At 44.7% G+C, this 14,859-nt stretch overlaps 1 protein-coding gene across 1 annotated transcript in view; it reads left to right on the top strand.

Annotated features, from left to right (window-relative positions):
- RASSF1 (Ras association domain family member 1) overlaps positions 1 to 14,859 on the top strand; it is a 285,057-nt gene that overhangs the window by 116,541 nt on the left and 153,657 nt on the right. The gene's annotated exons all lie outside the window — the stretch shown is intronic.

The raw sequence follows: 14,859 nt of genomic DNA, 5'->3' as shown, positions 1-14,859 counted from the left end.
AGAAACTTTTCCACCTTGTCAGGAGGAAAGGACACGGAGTCCAGGAGCAGCAGGGTACGACTGGGTATGGTGGGTACAGAGAGGGATGGGTTTGGGACACAAGATTTAGAGGCAAACACAGAGTTGAGGCATTCAGCATTTTCACGTGCGGAGTCAGCTGTGTAGCCGTTTGAGGTAAGGGAGGGGATGGAGGGGGAACAAACACCAGAAACGGATTTGACCAGATGCCACCAGGATTTGGAAGAGGGAGACAGATAAGAGAGTTCGGTCTTGAGAACGGAGAGATATTGTTTCCTGGCTCTCCTGAGGGTGGACACACACTTGTTTCGGGCTTTGTGAAAGGAAATGAGATTTCCTTCCGTTGGATTTGCTTTCCAGGAGACGAAGGCAAGTTGTTTCTGGGCAACAGCCTCACCACAAGATTCCGTGTACCATGGACGGGAGGAAGGGTATGACAACTGAAGACGAGATGGGATAAATTTGTGCATGAGAGAGAGCAATTTACTTTGGAAGAATTCCCAGGATGAGTTGATGTCAGATGAGGTAGAGATGGGAGACCAGTCCAGATGATTGATGGCTGCTTGAAGACCGTGCCAGTTGGCCTGAGTGAAATGCCAGACTCGTCGACGCTGAGCAGGCTCCCTGAGGATGGTCAGAGAGATGTCCACTTTAACAAGGACATGATCAGATGATCCGATCGGAGCAGAAGAAGAGCAGCAGACATTTTCAGGGAAGTTAGTCATAACCAAGTCCAGAAGAGAAGATGTTCCGTTGACTGAGATCCGGGTCGGGAAATTGACAGATTGTGTCAGTCCCAGTGAGTCGCAGAAGTCCTTTGCTGAGGAGCCATGGCTGGTGAGAGAGGTACCCACACCCAGCCAACTGGCATGATGACAGTTGAAATCACCACATATGAGGAAGAGAGAGTTGGGATGAGTAGATAGAAGTTGGTCCATATCATCAGACAGCGAGATGTAGATGGAGTCATCACTGTTTGGTGGACGGTACAACACACATATGAACAAGAGGTGGGAGCGAAGGGGAAGCCGTAGCCAGAGGTATTCCTGGGGGTGGGGTGGAGAGAGTGCAGTGCAGGGCGAGTGAGGAAGAGAGTTTTTGATAAAGATAGCAACCCCGCCTCCAGGACGAGGCTCAGGTCTATCATACCGGAGGAGAGAGTAGCCCGGGAGAGATACTATGGAAACAGAGACATCATAAAAGAGGAAGGTTTCTGTTAAGCAGATCACGTCTGGTTTGACAGAAGCAACCTGTATGGAGAGATCAGTTAAGTTTGAACGAAGGCCCCGGATGTTTGAGGTCCATACCGTTAATGAAGAGGAAGGGGGAGCATCAGATACAGAACAGGGGGGAGGAGGGGTAGGGTAAGATGTGGAAGAGGTGGAAGAGGTAGGGAGAGCTGTTGAAGGTGTGTCAGAGATTTCAGAATAGCTCGGAGAAAGGGAAGGATGGGGCGGACAAAAGGTTTGATGGTGATTGGGTGAGCCACAATGAGGTGTTATTTGAGGAGGGGGAAGAGCGAGGCAGAAGGTTGGGGGAGATGGAGGTGAGAGTTTGAAGGGGGAAGAAGCGGGGAGGACGCTTTGAGGAGGGGGAGTGAGAGGGGGGAAATTGAGAAGCAATGAGGGTGGGGAGATTTGAAGGGGAGGGGTGAGGGGGGAGTTTGGGAGGGAAGGGACAAGGGGAGGGATTTGAAAGGGATGGGATATGGGGGAGATTTGGAGGGGAGGGGTGAGGCAGGAGTCTAGGAGGGGAGGGGCGAGCGGGCGTCTTGGCGGGGAAGGGTGAGGGGGTAGTTTAGGAGGGAGGGGGCAAGGGGGGAGATTTGAAAGGGATGGGTGATGGGGAAGATTTGGAGGGGAGGGGTGATGGGGAAGATTTGGAGGGGAGGGGTTATGGGGAAGATTTGGAGGGGAGGGGTGAGATTGGATTTTTGAAAGTGTACGATTTATGGGAAACGAACATTTATTGCAAAATGAGTTTCTTGTGACCTTCGAGTTAAAAATACGTTTAAGGACGCTGGATGGAGGATGGAGTGCAGGAGAGTTTAGGGAATGTAGAAAAAAGGCACTATAGGAGATGGATATTTTTTTTGGGATGAATTGATTTGGTGAGCAAGTCGAAAGCAGCCTTTTAAAGAAGAAGAAGAAAAAGGTGTTATAAAATATGACGGAATACATAACTTGAGGGGAAAGTGTAAACATTGAAGGTTAATGAGTGAAAACTATCTGGGGAAATGGGGGAGAAACACGTGGTCGAAGAACGAACGAACGAATAAGAATGAATAAACGAATGAGAACAGAGAAGGAATTTTTTTTTTTTTTTTTTTTTTTTTTTTGAGTTGAGATTTACCCAAGGAAGTAGGCTATGGGTGAAAAGCCTGGGAATACAGAGAACGAAAGTTATTGGATCACAAACGACGGACCACTGAGAGAAAAACAAAGCCTCAAGGTTGTACAGTGCACACTGTACAAGGCCTCAAGACACGACACGAATTAACACGATTTTCAATACAGGTATGAAAGATTTGCACCGAAAAATCTTCGTCGGGACACAATATACGTACAACACCATAAATAAGTACAGTTTTAACGAAAATACAAATGGGAACAATCACTTAACTTCGATTTCAAATCGTTCGCGACGCGGCAAAGGCCTTGCTCGCGACACGGCAAACAGACGATCAATTTATGAAAGATAAACACCAAGAAACAGCCAAAGTTGCACACAATAACTTCACACCTTTACACACACACACATTTTTGCACACAATTACACACAATTTGCAACAACTACAAAACCAAAACCAAATAGAAACACACAATAACACATACACAACAAAATACCCAGCGGAAATTTGACAAAGAAACGAACGGGAAAACACTCAAACTTTGATGCCGTGGAGAGATCGAAGCAAGCCTCGTCGCTCGAGGGACCGGAAGTCAACCAACTCATGGTCACATCGCTTCCGCATATTTCGTGGGATTGTGAGTTGGACAGGTGACCATGACATGCTCATGTTCACATATTTTTTCTGCATATCTCGTGTGATTTTGAGTTGGACAAGCGACCGTGATGGGTGGGGAGGGGATTTGAAGGCTTGGAGTGGGGAGAGGAATGACACCTTTGGGTTGAGAGGGGGAAGGTGAGGATTGGTTTTGGGAGGTGGAGGTTGAGATTTGGTGTTTGTGAGGGGGGAGGGAGGGTGGGATGAGTTGAGGGCTTTATATTCTATGGAATTTTCACCAGTCCCTGCTAGTACTCATAATATTATTGAAATGTGCATTTCATACTTTAATCTTTACTGTACTTTTCATCCGAATTCTTCAAGATCTGCAAACATGCAAATCCCCTCCCCAAAAATGCACAGTGGTAGAGAGGTGCATAGATAAGCTTGGCAGGGGGCTCCTCCTTCTGACTCCCCATTTATTTATCTTTCTTTCCCTCTTCCTAATACTCGCCAGCCACTGCTAACACAATAAAATAGGTTGGGAAGTTAATGTCACAAGAGGATCGAGTAAAACTGAAAACTATGGCCCAGACAGCATTTGCTCGAGTACCACTAATTGAATTGTTTACATGGAGAGTGACAAGCGGTATACCGCAAGGCAGTGTACTTGTTCCTGCATTGTTTGCTGTCTTTATGAATGATCTCCCTCACATGGTGGAAGTAACTGTTCAGATATTTGCATACGACACAAACCTGTACGACCCAGCTGGAATCACAGACCAAACTGAGGACTTGGACAATGTACACGTGGCAACTGCACATGTCCTTTAACCAAGGTGCCCAACAAGGTGGTTTAACCACAGCAACTGGCCTGAAAGGTGTTACACAGGCAGAGACGACCACAAATAGGTGAACAGTATGAATCAAGTTAAAGTCCAAAAATCAATAAGGAGATAGTTCTAGTGGACGGGGAATTGATATTCCACGAACGTGTTGCAGCAGCTCCCAACTTGGCTTCATAAGGAAGACATTCGGTCACCTGAACAGGACTTCCTTGCCACTTTTGTTCTCAAGATTGGTCAGACTACTCCGAGAATATGGAAATTGGTTCGACCTCTCTGGCACCTCCGATTAAGATAGACACAGATAAAGTTGAGAAAGGGCAAAGGAGAACCACTGAAATAGTTCCAGAAATGGAACAGCATCCCTACCAAGATTGGCTGAGGATCCTGAATCTACACACTATACGATAGGAGTGGAGGTAATGTGATTACTGTGCACCAGATTCTTCATGCGATGATCAGGATCCCAGTAATTTCTTCAGGTCAGCTTGACATCAACAAGAGGTCACTCAAGGAAGTCATTTAAGGGGAGGAACAGACTAGACACCAGGAAGTGCTTTTTTAGCAGTAGAGCGGTGGATGACTGCAATAGCCTTCCACAGGAAGTAGTTGAAGCCAAGACGACAAATGAATTTAACTTTAAGTCCAAATTAGACAAGCACTGGTGGACCAAGCGCTTCCTGCTTCCATAAGTCTGATATTCTCAAGCATGTGCAAAAATGAAAGTTCAGTATTACAAGCACAAACATGATCACCTTCTTCCCCAAATCCAGTGATGAGGATGATGATGATGAAGACTGCTTTATATTTTCAAGAGGTGCCGAGCACTCCGTTCCATTGGAGTGCTTGCTTGAGATCATTTTGTTGCGTTAGTCCCCCACCGGTTTCAGCAGAGGGGACTATAGGTTTGCGCTCCGTCTGTCTGTCAGTCTGCCCTGTCCATCCCACCGGTGGTTTTCCAGACTTTTTTCCCCATACCCTTTAACATATTCAACTGAAACTTGGTACATGACTTTATTATGATAAGTTACAGAACAAGTTCGAGTTTCAGGGCATTTAGTCAATTTTTCCAGAGTTGTGCCATTTTTGGACTTAGGAAATATCACGTCCGTAGGGGACATGTATTGCGAAGCAGTTCAACCTCTTGTTATCCATGGTATGTTTTTCGCAGTAGTTCATGACTGGATTGTGTAAGCATACCATCGTTGTGCATACTTTCAATTTGAGAGGTGAGCCATAAGGCCATGATAATAATTGAAAGTAAGCCAAAAACAGTAGCAGGTGTATGAATCATCCTGCCAGGCCAGTCTGAGCAGATACAGTACCCCCGGTGCAGCTACAGTCATGTGAAAAAGTAAGTACACCCCATGTAAAGTTTTGACTTTTTCAACATATTTCAACATACAGCTATTTGATCTTCATTTCAACAATATTGATAAATAAAGGTGATATAATATAACAAATATCATAAAACATTTACATTTTGTAGTCCATTGTATAATTTAAATAAACATAAATGCAAATTTAGCAAGTGGAAAAAGAAAGTACTACCCGACATTTATCACTACTTCAAATACCTAAAATTAGAATCAGGTGCACCAGCTCAGGTGTAAATGATTAGAACGTCGTCAGAGAAGATCTTGGAGGAACCTGTCTTATTTAAACCTCAGACATTTCGTTTGGTTTGCTCTTTGTTGTTGAAGTGTGCGGCGTCACCATGCCTGGATCAAAAGAGCTCTCTGAGGCCTTCAGAAAGAAGGTTATAGATGCCTGCGAGTCTGGAAAGGGATTTAAAAAGATCTTCAAACAATTTGAAATCAATCATTCGACTGTCCGGAAGACCATCTACAAGTGGAGAAGATTCCAAACAACTGCCAACTTGTTCAGGCCAGGCCGCCCCAGCAAGTTCAGCCCGAGAGCAGACCGCAAGATGCTGAAAGAAGTCTCTAAGAACCCCAGAATGTCATCACGGGACCGACAGGTAGCTCTTGCCACTGTTGATGTCAAAGTGCACGAGTTTACCATGAGAAAGAGGCTGCACAAATTTGATCTACATGGGAGGTGTGCCAGGAGGAAACCTTTGCTGTCCAGAAAGAACATCAGGGCAAGACTAAAGTTTGCCAATTGTTACGGGGTCAACCTCGAGGGGAGCCCCGGCAGAAAGATGTATGGTCCTTGGGTGAAAATAAGTCAATCAATAACGAGTCCACACCAAGGGTTACGAACAAACCCCAATATATTCCCAAATCCCGCACAGGAATCACAATGCGTTTACAGCACTTCCATACAATCCTTATCTATAGTATAGGTGGCGCCACCTTAACCCACAACAGTGTTGGCAACACTCACGGCCCTTGCCCCAATGTCTCTGCACGCCTCCCAGGTGACGTCGAGTCGATCCAGCGATCGGGGAAGCAATGCCCGATTCCTGCACGCCTCCCAGGTGACGTCGAGTCGATCCAGTGATCGGGGAATCGAGGTCCGATTCCAATCCGGGGCTGGGAGTGAGGATACTCAACAACCTCAGCGAGGATACCCGACTTCACAGGTTCCGCAGTAATCCGGTGCTCTCCTGACGCGCGGACTTCGGTTCACAGAGGCACGGTTCCCTTGTCCTTCACGTTCGGCGGCTCGGTCTCGAGCTGCAGTCTCAACTCTCAACCGTCTCCTTCCGATCTCTTTCGCGCGCCAGGCCCAAGGTGCGACCCGTACACGCCCTCGTAGGCGTCGAGGCGAACAGCGCCGGGCGCTTGGTTCCTTCCAGGACCACAAGCCACCTTGACACGTAACCGGCAATCAATCACCCCGTGCAGGTAACTCCTCTCGCCAGACGGGCTTTTCCAACTCCGTTCCAAAGTAGGTAACGATCGCCTCCGCTCGCGTTGGAGCTCTCGAAGCTTAAGATGGCCGCCCTTTCTTCTCCTCCTCCTCTTCTTCACGATCCCGTTTCCGGTCTCGTTTTTCCCAGAAGGGCTCCTGACCCTTTAATCACAACAACCTTTAATAGAATATACATTAATAAGAAATGACCTGAATTGTAACCCCCTTAAACCCGGAATTCGTAACACCAATGAACACCGAAGCAAAGACCAGCACTTCTGGAACAATATGCTCTGGACAGATGAGTCAAAGGTAGAGTTATTTGGCCACAGTACCAGAAGACATGTTTGGCGAAAACCAAAGACAGCATTTGACCACAAGAACCTGTTACCAACTGTAAAGCATGGTGGTGGAAATATTATGGTTTGGGGCAGCTTTGCTGCATCAGGGCCTGGGCAGCTCACCATCATAGAATCCACTATGAATTCTTCATTGTACCAGAGGGTGCTTGAGGATAATGTGAGGCTATCTGTCGGAAAGTTGAAGCTCAACCGAAGGTGGACCTTGCAACATGACAATGACCCTAAACATACCAGTAAATCCACCAAGGAATGGCTGAAAAGAAAGAAATGGAGGGTTCTGGAATGGCCAAGTCAAAGCCCAGATCTAAATCCCATCGAGATGTTGTGGTGGGATTTGAAACGAGCTGTGCATGCAAGAAACCCCTCAAATATCGCACAGCTGAAAGAATTCTGCATGGAGGAGTGGGCAAAAATTTCTCCCAGTCGATGTCAGAGACTGGTAGACAGTTATAAGAAACGCCTACTTGAGGTTGTTTCTGCCAAAGGGGGCAATACCACCTATTAGAGCCAAGGGGGTACTTACTTTTTCCACGTGCGAAATTTGCATTTATGTTTATTTAAATTACTAGGGCATTGCCCGTACTATATCTATATCTAAAATTATATCCCCCCCCTCTATTTACATGAAATGGTTTGGTCCAAAGCGAACGGCTTGCGAGTACGGTGACAATCCCCCCCCTCTATTTACATGCAATGGTTTGGTCCAAAGCGAACGGCTTCCGGAGTTTGGTAAAGAAATCGCCATCGCGTGCACAAACGCGCAGGAAAGCGAATGAATCGCAAATTCGGTTTTATTAGTTGTAAAACATAGTTTAACGCCAACATAGTTTGCAAACGTGAAATAAATGAATACGCTCTCAAATGTGCCATCCGAGGCAGAGTGTGTCCTCCACGTTCGGCACACGCGATCGTTCGCTGCTCTCTGATTGGTTGAATCGTTTTTTGGACATAGCTCGGTAAGTAATTGTCCGATTAATATGAAACCTTGAAAAGGCACATCCTCGGGTCCCCAGCAATATACCTGGCAAGTTAAAAGTATATCGGACCCGTGGTTGTCGAGAAACAGCGGTCACAGACAAACAGACGTACAGACGTACAGAGATTACTGGAATTATAGATAGATACAATGGACTACAAAATGTAAATGTTTCATGATATTTGTTATATTATATCACCTTTATCTATCAATATTGTTGAAATGAAGATCAAATAGCTGTATGTTGAAATATGTTGAAAAAGTCAAAACTTTACATGGGGTGTACTTACTTTTTCACGTGACTGTACATTTTCCCAGTGAAAGTACTGTAAATGAATAAAGGCATTTTGGAAGAAATGGAACAAGAATGACTAAAACAAATTCTCAACTTATACTTTTATTATTCTTATTAAAATGTCTTGAGATTTTACTTGCAAATGAAAAGCTTTATATGAGAAATCGATTGATAAATTGATTGATAACATTGCATCACACACACTCTTCCAGCTCTGCTCATTTTCTTTCATATTTCCAGGTGAACTTACCTTGCAGTAAATTCTATGCCCCAGAGGCTCAAAATCACAATGACCATACTACATGAACATCCAACACACATGTAATTAGAAATGCACCATGGGAGCGGCATAGAATGGCCTCCTGTTTTTATTTATGAAGAGCACAGTGAGATGTTAAACATCCACAAGTGGATGCTCACAGATAGGGGTTAACATCCCCTGGTTGAATTAATAGGCAGGTTGGAGGAAAGGCGGTGGTAGGTGCACCTACCTTAAGTAGATCACAAATGAAGTTTTCTAATTGTGAATAGACTCGATGTATTGGTGCGACACTTAAGCCATTTGATTTTAAGATTGATTTCTGGTGGAAATGGATCCCCAAATTGTCTTCTGGTCCATTCCCAGCATGCCCTTTGGAAGGAACCCCAAGTGATCTGTCATACCTGCAATATAGGCAGGTAAAACCAATCCTTTGTGCCAGTACCCTCGTCATATCGACAATGCAGAGAGACAAAATGGGATTTTTGTAAATTCTCATCAAAGTCCAATATTCCTTTACATAGTGTCAGGGCACTACGGCAATTTGGGAATGTTTCCATCCCTGCACAAGCCGCTCTCTCCAACGGCTTGCTGGGGTTATGGCAGGAATTTGGGATTTCGCCAGGGTACCAGCGTGCAATGACCTACTCCTTTTAGAGGGTATTGCAGATCTTTAACGCTTACTAGCGTAACATAACAGGTGCAATACCGAGCTAATTGCACCCCTGCAAAATGATAGCAAAGTCATTGATGCAACTCCCCACGCTACCCACAAAGCACCATGACAGGAGGGTTCACAATACCTGCAGAGATGAGATTTTGCATTAAAGTCTGGAATCCACCCAGACTACACGTCTCCAAGGTAGTTTCACCATATCTGGAGAACCGAGCTGCCAGTCAGGTAAACCGGGAAATTAAATCAATGAATACACAAGCACGTTACTATAGCGAAGCCTGGCAGGTGGGAAGATTGTATATCATACCAACCTGTCCGCATAGTTCCAGACAAGATCAACGTAATCACTGTGGTTGTAGACTAGCACTTTGGAATCCAATCATTGGGAAATCATTCAAGCTACATTGAGCATTAAAATTGGGATGAAGTGCAAATGGAGGCCAGAGTGTTGAATTACATTCCCAGTATAATTGGGTTTTATCTGTGAAATGCCTCCTTAAAATGATCCTTAGTAGTAACAAACACAACACATTGGATTGTAAGATGTGAGTTTAAGAGCATGCAGTGTATTTATGCTCTACAGATAACATAGTAACACACACACATACACACACACATACACACACATGTACAGTGAATTCAGAAAGTATTCAGACCCCTTCACTTTTTTCACATTTTGTTATGTTGCAGCCTTGTGCTGAAATCGCTTAAATGCATTTTTTCCCTCCTCAATCCACACTCAATACCCCATAATGACAAAGAGAAAACAGGATTTTAGAAAGTTTTGCAAATTTATTAAAAAGAAAAAACTGAAATATCACATTGACATAAGTATTCATACCCTTTGCTATGACACTTGAAATTTAGCTCAGGTGCCTCCCATTTCTCTTGATCATCTTGGAGATGTTTCTACACCTTGATTGGAGTCCACCTGTGGTAAATTCAATTGATTGGACATGATTTTGAAAGGCACACACCTGTCTATATAAGGTCTCACAGCTGACAATGCATATCAGAGCAAAAACCAAGCCATGAGGTCGAAGGAACTGCCTGCAGAGCTCAGAGACAGGATTGTGTCGAGGCACAGATCTGGGGAAGCCTACAAAATAAATTCTGCTGCATTGAAGGTTCCCAAGAGCACAGTGGCCTCCATAATTCTTAAATGGAAGAAGTTTGGAACAACCAGGACTCTTCCTAGAGCTGGCCGCCCGGCCAAACTGAGCAATTGGGGGACAAGGGCCTTCGTAAGAGAGGTGACCAAGAACCCGATGGTCATTCTGGCTGAGCTCCAGATCTCCTGTGTGGAGATGGGAGAAACTTCCAGAAGGACAACCATCACTGCAACACTCCACCGATCTGGGCTTTATGGCGGAGTGGCCAGACGGAAGCCTCTCCTCAGTGAAAGACACATGAAAGACCTCTTGGAGTTTGCAAAAAAGCACCTGAAGGACTCTCAGACTGTGAGAAACAAGATTCTGTGGGCTTTCATGTGTCTTTCACTGAGGAGAGGCTTCCGTCTGGCCACTCCGCCATAAAGCCCAGATCGGTGGAGTGTTGCAGTGATGGTTGTCCTTCTGGAAGTTTCTCCCATCTGCACACAGGATCTCTGGAGCTCAGTGACCATTGGGTTCTTGGTCACGTCTATTACCAAGGACCTTCTCCCCAGATCTGTGCCCCGACACAATCCTGTCTGAGCTCTGCAGGCAGTTCCTTCGACCTCATCGCTTGGTTTTTGCTCTGATATGCATTGTCAGCTGTGAGACCTTATATAGACAGGTGTGTGCCTTTCAAAATCATGTCCAATCAATTGAATTTACCACAGGTGGACTCCAATCAAGGTGTAGAAACATCTCCAAGATGATCAAGAGAAATGGGAGGCACCTGAGCTAAATTTCAAGTGTCATAGCAAAGGGTCTGAATACTTATGTCAATGTGATATTTCAGTTTTTTCTTTTTAATAAATTTGCAAAATTTTCTAAAATCCTGTTTTCTCTTTGTCATTATGGGGTATTGAGTGTAGATTGATGGGGGAAAAAATGAATTTAAACGATTTCAGCAGAAGGCTGCAACATAACAAAATGTGAAAAAAGTGAAGGGGTCTGAATACTTTCTGAATGCACTGTATATACACATACATACATGCACACACCCACACACACAAACATCCACACACATGCACACACCCACACACACACATATACACACATATATACACACATACACACACATACATAATACACACATATGCTCACACATACATACACACACACACACACACACACACACACACACACACACACACACACACACACACACACACACACACACATATGCTCACACACACACACACACACACACACACACACACACACACACAGGTAATGCTATTACTGTTCGCGTTGGAGTTTCACTGCTTTGTCCTCTGATTCAGCGTTTCGTGCTTCCACGCATCAGCTAATCCCGTTCAGTGACACTTTACTATGATATTACACTTTTGAACTCAGAGTTCAATGTCACCCGTGATGTTCCTGATGGATTCCGGGCGTGCACAACGAGCCCGTGTTTGCAGGGACGCGATGCTGAGTGAGCCAAGGTCAATTGATCAGGTGCTACTCGATAAATGAAACGATTCGTTAATCTTGTAAACGAGTGAATGCTGTGAAAATGGTTTGTGTTTAGCGGTCAGCGGGCCGGGTGGGCTCGAAATCGTCACCACAATGTGGAGCGAGCTGTTTGATTAGACGGTAAAACAAATAAACTCCATTGCCATGAAAAAGGAAAAATCAGAGCATTTGGGACTTTTTGTGTTCCTTCAAAATGGACTATTGCTGAACTTGCACGTGCCGGCCGGTAGAGGGCAGTGCATACCTTCGACTTTCACAAATGAATATTTGAGGCTCTTTATGGAAGGACGGTTCATAATCAGCCCTACTCTTGAAATAGTCATCTATTTATTACGTACGCTAACGTTTTTACCACCTCGCTCCCTCTCTGTCCACATGTATGCAATGGCCGAATCGACCAGCCACTGCTGTACTTTGGCTTCTTCAGTTATATCTTTTAAAAATATTTTCCATTTCATTTCATTTCTATACACACACACACACACACACACACACACACACACACACACACACACACACACACACACACACACACACACACACACACACACACACACACACATATATATATATATATATATATATATATATATGTATATATATATGTATATATATATATATATATATACACGCACAAACTCATAAGTGTGTGTGCTTTTGAATGAGTGTGTGTTTTTGCATGTGTTTTGCTGTTGAGTGGTATATTGTAAAGGTGGGTGGTTGGTTGGTTATGTGGGTGGTTTTGTGTGTTTTTGTTGTTGAGTGGTGAAGGTTACCAGGGTGGGTGGTTGGTTGGGAGCTCCACCATGCTTTTTTCCCCATGCTGTGGATTCTGGGAGTGGGAGCTGTTGTTTTGTTGTTGTAGTTTGTGTTCTCGTTGACTGAGGGTGGGTCTACGTATTCATCCAAGTGTAGTTGCTGCATGTGGCAACGTATGTGCACATGCTGGCTCACCTTAGCTGACCCATATCGAGGTTGAAGGGCTGAATTGCGATGATGCTGAGTACTTCAACTGAAGCCCTGGTCAGTGAGGCACACATGTGGTCAGGTGTTTTGAAATTATATGTATTGTCGCGTCACCGGGGATTAAGATCACCGAGCTGATGGATGGCCGAAAACAAGCTTATACTCCGAACTCCGAACTCCGAACCTTGGCGGGATTGGCTTTGGCGTGTGCAGGAAGGCCCGAGCCTTATCTAATCGGGAACACACGCAGGCGTTATCCGAACCCACAAACGAAACAAGACAAAACATTCAAATGCAACAATAACCGATTTAATGAAAATAAATGCAAGTAACAATGAAAGGTGAGGTTAAAAACTAAAATTCCTAATTGAGACGTCTCCACTCAGACTCGTATACAAACAGGGGGAAAATAAAGTAAAAATAAATAATGTTTCGTTTCGAGCTGGCCGGCACTTAGCTTTGCATCCCCAAATGGCTGGTAAGGCTGGCTGGTCGTCACTTCGAACCACCGCGTGGGAAACGTACAAAATGGAGCGCAGTCGCGCTCCTCGACATCCCAACGTGAGGTCCTTCTCGCACTGCCGACTGCCCCAAACCTCTCTTGTTCAGTCTCTTTCCACAAGCGCACACGAGCCAATGATGCACCACCAGAACAAAGACAAAATGCGACCACCTCCAACGAGCGCCAGGACGAAAGAAAAAGACCAAGATGGCGAGACGGCGTCTTTTTTTCCTTCAGCTCTCAATTGGTCCACGTTGACGTCACACTCTCCAATCATCGAGCATGACTCAATCATCCCATCCCATTGCACCTCCACCAATCAAGAAGGCCAGGGTGTGGCCTCCATGCCATGAGTTGTCGGGGGCAGAGTCCAATCTCTGTTCAGGAATGTTCGGATGACGTCGGCGGCCGTGAGGCGGGATTTGCGTGCCGATCGGTAAATGCGCTGGGTGATGTTTAGCTCTGGCGGTGTTGTGAGCGAATGAGTCCATTTGTTATAGTTGTTATTTGGCAGGCTTTTTAATTGTAATAAAGACAGAGGGAAGATCACAGGGGCAAATTACACACTGGGAAATTAACCTTTAAGCCCTAGAATTACTTAACACAATGCCACGCCCCTCATGGCGACATGCAAACGCTCTTACCCGGACAGATGGCCTACTTACATACATCGAGATGGGTTATTCTTCTTCGCAACACCCGGAGCATGCTAATCTACACTATTCTAACTTTCCTATGAGGTATTTCATTTTTACCCCCACAAACATAACAGTAGCTACACACCATGAACCCCGACATTCACAGATTCGCAATTCATGTTGCCTAACTATCCACAGTTTATAAAATGTGAACTGTTTCTACTTCTGTGGCCCTGTACTCCAGCTACTCGCGGTTTTTTGTGGGCATAAACCATTCCCTACAAACAATGGTCACCCTACCCACCCCTTCTCTTAATTTAAAATGTAAATTGAATTAATGACTTTAAAATGGGTTGAGTTGAATTTTTTTGTCACTAATCTACACAAAATACCCCATGATGTCAGTGGATTTTTTTATTTTCGAATTTTATATGCAATTATTAAAAATGAAAAGCTGAAATGTCTTGAATCAATAAGTATTCAACCCCTTCGCTATGACACTCCAAATTGAGCTCAGGTGCATCCAATTTCCCTTGATCATCCTTAAGATGTCTATACAACTTGATTGGAGTTCAATTGATTGGTCATAATTTAGGAAGAAACACACCTTTCTATATAAGGTCCCACAGTTGACAGTGCATGTCAGAGCAGAAACTCTACCATGAAGTCCAAGGAACTGTCCATAGAACTCTGAGATATAATTGTGAGGAGGCATAGATCTGGGGAAGGGGATAAAACAATTTCTGGAATCTAGAATGTTGAAATCTAGAATATAGAGTGTTGAAAGTTCCCAAGAGCACAGTGAGCTCCATCATTAGGAAATGGAAAAAATATGGAACGACCCAGACTCTTCCTATAGCTGGCTGACTGACTGACCAAACTGAGCAACCGGGCAAGAAGGGCCTTGGTGATGAAGCCGATGATGCTGTAC

This window comes from Myxine glutinosa, chromosome 11 (assembly GCF_964187855.1).
Source record: "Myxine glutinosa chromosome 11, kmMyxGlut1.1, whole genome shotgun sequence".
Taxonomy (NCBI): Eukaryota; Metazoa; Chordata; class Myxini; order Myxiniformes; family Myxinidae; genus Myxine; species Myxine glutinosa.
This window is presented reverse-complemented; position numbering and strand designations above follow the sequence as displayed.